The sequence below is a fragment of the Nannospalax galili genome, unplaced genomic scaffold, assembly GCF_000622305.1.
Source record: "Nannospalax galili isolate Female #2095 unplaced genomic scaffold, S.galili_v1.0 scaffold115, whole genome shotgun sequence".
In the NCBI taxonomy this organism is placed as follows: domain Eukaryota; kingdom Metazoa; phylum Chordata; class Mammalia; order Rodentia; family Spalacidae; genus Nannospalax; species Nannospalax galili.
In genome coordinates, this window is record NW_008340588.1 from 2451710 (window position 1) to 2456738 (window position 5029).

The 5029-nt window shown below is 35.3% G+C and overlaps 1 non-coding gene across 1 annotated transcript; it reads left to right on the forward strand.

The window, feature by feature from the left end:
• The first annotated feature begins 206 nt into the window (after window positions 1-206).
• Window positions 207-338, forward strand: LOC115070776. The gene has a single exon (XR_003849906.1). It is a non-coding gene; the product is annotated as a small nucleolar RNA SNORA9 (small nucleolar RNA).
• Window positions 339-5029: the final 4691 nt, after the last annotated feature.

Here is a 5029-nt window from a genome sequence, read left to right on the forward strand (position 1 = left end):
AAAAAAAAAAAATCTCTGAATGTATTGGTGAACTTCGCTATCATCTCTCTAACTGAATGATTATGTTCCAGAAACGACATACAGAAACCTACTATCTCACAACCCAATCAAAAATTATAATTGAAGGGGTTAATAGAACACACACGATAGGTAATGAAAAAACAAATAAGCAAGGGATACTGAGGATTAAAAGCTTAAGTGAGATGTAGCCAGCCTCCTGCGTGCTTGGGTCTGCCGGGACCCTGTGCATTCCTACAGTGCTTTCCAGAACTGTTTTGGAGTGGTTTGGGCCTTGCCCTGCTTTCTCCAGAGCAAGGTAATAGAAACTTCAGACAATTGCACACACACAAAAAAAGTTTAAATGAGATGGTGGTAGGGGAAGAGGGAGAAATTTGAGTTAAGCAAACCTATAGTTGTATTAAAAGCCTTATGGAACTCTATTAGTAATGTAAATTCAAAATGTTATTTTTATTCTTAATTTCATTTTTTGAGACAAGGTCTCCTTGATGTACAACCAGCTGGCCTCGAACTCACTGTGAAGTCCTGGCGGGTCTCAATCTCACAGAGTTCTGCCTGCCTCTCCAAAGAGAATAAAGGCCTGCACCACCACACCCAGCATTCAAAACAATATTTTTAGAAAAGGAAGTCTTACAGAGGTACCCTGCATTGGTGCACAGAATTCCTCACAGAAGGCAGAAGGTATGGAATGGCTCAAAGATATAACTGCACCAAAGGGAAAAAACAAACAAACAAAACAAAACAAAACAAAAAAACGTAAAACAAACTAACAAAAAAATGAAAGTGTCTTTCTGAAAGAACATCCATGTTCAATGTGCTATAGGAGCACTGCTTCCCCAGAGGATGCTATTTTGTACCCTCCATTTCACACTGGAGGTAAGTACAATGTGACAGTTTCAGAGGATGAGCAGGAAAAATGCACTGCCAAGAACTGAGAAGCAGAACATAACCAAAGACACTTTCTGCTATCCCAGATGCACTATCTTGGCCATGTGTGGTGTCACATTTCTTTCATCTCAGCACTCTGGAGGCAGAGGCAGGTGGATCCATGTAAGATCAAGGCCAGCATGGTCTATATAGTGTGTTCTAAGCTAGAGGTGGCTACAGAGAGACCATGTCTCATAAAGACCAAAAAAGAAGACTCATTTTAATTACAGATTATTTTTATTTTAAATTAAAGAGAGTTTATCCAGATAAATGACTAAGCTGTGTTTTAATTAAGAAGGTGTGACAAATAACAATGGGATAAAATACAGGATTTCAGAAAAATATTATTATTCATACTAAAAATTTTCTCAAGAGAGGATGTTTGAGTATGATGAATTTCCTTGTGGTTTATAAAGTGATTTGTGGAAAAAAAATACAATGACCAAAGCTGTAAATGAGGCCATATCACAGAAAATAACTAATATAAACTTGTTAGCTGTGTGACCTATATTAAATGATTTGGCCTCCGAGGTCATAGGATCATAGGTTTTGTTTGTTTGTTTTTAATCTATCTTTGGAAAGTGTTGGATTCAGTTTTGTCTAAAGACCATTCCATGTGGCAAATTCTACATGAATTGATTTGAAAAAGTAGAAATTTTTCAGACATACTCAATAAAAGCCGAATAGGACCTTTGAGTGTTGCTGACTTTAAATTTCTCTGATGCAATAATGATTAATAATAAAACATATGTGACCTAGGTGAAGTGGAACAAGCCTGTAATCCCAGCGCTGTTCCCAATGAGATTTGGTGAGGGACCCTGTCTGAAAAATTAATGTGATGAGTTACTGAGAAAGACATCAGATACTCTGGCTTCCAGATTCATGCCCACACACACCATACACATTCATACAGAGTTGTATATCCTGCATAAGAAACCAACCATCTAAGAACCATTCAAGGACCAACCATTCAAGAAAGCGCAAGGAAGTCAGTGTCAGGAATACGCTGAATGTGTTAAGACGATAGCATGAAGTTAATTCACAATCATTGAAAGACTTGGAGTATAAATGTCATATGATTTCAGTTACATGTGGGTGATGGTAGTCTGTGCAGTTGATAATGGCAGTAGAGATGAGATATGTTTGAGAAATATTAAGCAATAAATATTTAAAAGTATGGGTAGGAAAGCAAGGAAAAACACTTTGAGTTAAAAAAAACAATCCTGGATTTGGAGAGTGGGCTCAGTAGTAGAGAGTGCTCTGCTCTTGCAGAGGACCTGAATTTGATTCCCAGCACTCACATAGTGGCTAAAACCTGTCCATAACTCCAGTTCCAGGGGATTCTACACTGTCTTCTGACCTCTGCAAGCATTGCACGACACTTATGCACTTACATACATGCATGCAATACACTCACACATAGAAAATAAAAATAGTAAATAAGATATCTTTTAAAAGAAAATAGAATCATTGGTAACATATCATGCTTGGCAGTAAATGCAATATTAAATTTTTTAAATGAGATATTTTCTTGGATATATGTAAGTGGAAATGAAATATTGACAGACTTATAAATTGACTGTTCAAAAAGTTAAACTAATTTCAAGGAAAGGGATGGCTGATACAGCTCAATCGGAAGGGGGGTCAACATTGGATTCTTTCCAAAGTTGGAAGTCAGGAAGAGCATGAACAACCCACTGAAAACACTGAGACCTGCCCAGTACAACAGTAAGCTAAGCAATAATGCCCTATTCAAAAGCTACAAAGATGGTATGCAATCACTACTACCCAATGATGTTTTAAATTAAATATGAGATTTTACCATTATTATTTTATTTGCTCATAGTCTAATTGGGTAATTAAGGAGAGTATGGAATTCAATGAAGTAGAGACTATGAAAATAGCCAATAAGAAAATGGAGCATACTTAGAGGAAATATCAGATTAAGGAACTTTTTAAGTCAGAGAATATGTGCATGTATTATGCTGATACTCAATATTTAATTTCATGCAAATATTTATTAATCACATACTGTGAGATATCTGGCATTTTTCTGTGTGCTTAAAATAAAAGATAGTTAAAACATGTCTTTCATCCAGGCACGTTGCATCCCTACACTCTGGAGGCAGAGGCAGGCAGATCTCTGAGATATCTGGGAAACCAATATCAGCCTGTTACACATAACAAATTCCAGGCCATTTGGGGCTGTAGGGAGACCTTGTCTCAAAAAAAAAAAAAAAGTCTCTCTTTTCTGAGACTTTGGATCTAGTAGGAGCAAGCATATTACACAGATAAGCAACACACAAGGAGATGTTGGGTGCCACCTAGTTATATGTATATTTTTCTATCTTACATTTAATAAAAGTTATGCATATATATATAAATATATTAGGTGATGTTAAGTGATGCATAGTAAGACAACGGACAATTAGAAATTAATGGAAGATAGGAGAAAATATTATGTACCTAACACTCATGAGGAATAAGAGCACTGAGTAACAGTAATGCAATGATCTGAGAATATAGTAAAAAGAAAAAAGTTGACTATATTCAAGGAAAAGAAAATTATGACTCGGTGAGAAGTAGGAACACTACTAAGAGTTGAGCTGAGGAAGGTAAGACATGGTCAGAAATTTGAAGTTAAGTCCAGTACAATGAATAAAAAATATTGATTGTGTGACCTACCTTGTTTAAAGGGATCATTCTGTACCAAAAAAAAAAGGCAGTGTGAAGGTGGATGCCTGGGAATCAGTTAGATTAGACAGTCCAGGTTTCTTATCATGGTTGTTCAGATTATAAAAATAGTAGTGAAGGTGCTTTATTAATTTTCTAGAGGAAGAGAATGAACTGACAAGATGCTGTGTATGGAGTTTGAAATTAATTGAAGGGAATGTGATGAGAGAACTATGCTTTAAAGGTCACCTCTGAGTTGGACTTGGGGTGTTAGTATAATTCAACATTATATTGAGTAGGCATTTAGACAGGAAAGAAAACTGCTAGAATTATAAATTTAGGAGTCATTAATTTATCCATGGAAATAAAGCATCTCACAATCCAGATATTTCCATTTGACAGGTTTCAACCTTAGCAGCATAGATTTTGGTTAGAAAAAAAATTGGACAGTCATTAAATTTCATTATTTCATGTGTGCTTTGTCATCTTTGAATTTTATAGTATAAAATACCCCTCTTCTTTATGACATAAAAGTCCCCTCTTCTCTGACAGAAGTATTCAGGAGCACTGAGGGGTAGATTCAGTTACTAGAAAACACAGTGGCCACTTTGCTAGCAATGACTGCGTGTCTTGTTTTATTTTATTTATGTAAATAAAGGATGACTTTCCAACACATTATAAATATTAAGTTCATTAAAACTTTTTTAAATGTGTTCAAATTATAAGAAAATCTTTATGGTATTTAAACTCATAAATTAATTTATGGAGGTATATGGAAACATGAATACAGAAGTTAAAATTTCTCTAAACACTTGTATTTTATGTGTGATATATAAAATTAACTGTTTTATTATTAGATTTCATTTTTCTCATCTTGTCAAACATGGAGTCTTTTAGCAGTTAGTTAATTCTATATAATGATGGGAGATTGTAATTTTTACTACATGCAAAATAATTCTGCTAAATGTGTTTAGGTAAGAATTTTGACTTGAATTGTTATAATTCCACTAGAATATATGCTGAAAAAAAATAATGCCTAAAGGAGCTAATAAGGCACTTTATAAAATGGGTGCCTTAGTTTTTCACATTGTGGTTTTCTTCCAGAGGTTATTAATTCTTCCATTCTTTCATTTCTGTTTTATTCCATCCTTCCCCCCTTCTTCCCCTTCTTCCCTCTTCCCTCCTCTTTCTCTCTGCAGTTTGTTAGCATTTACATGAATAAGTTGACCTTCTTATGTGACTGTCTAGTTAAATGCTTCTAATTAAAAATTTATAAAAAGATTAATCTGAGCCAGGTGTGGTGGCACACGCCTTTAATCACAGCACTCAAGATGCTTTGTGAATTCAAGGCTGGCCTGGTCTACATAGTGAGTTCCAGGACAGCTGGGGCTACAGGGAGACCCTGTCTCAA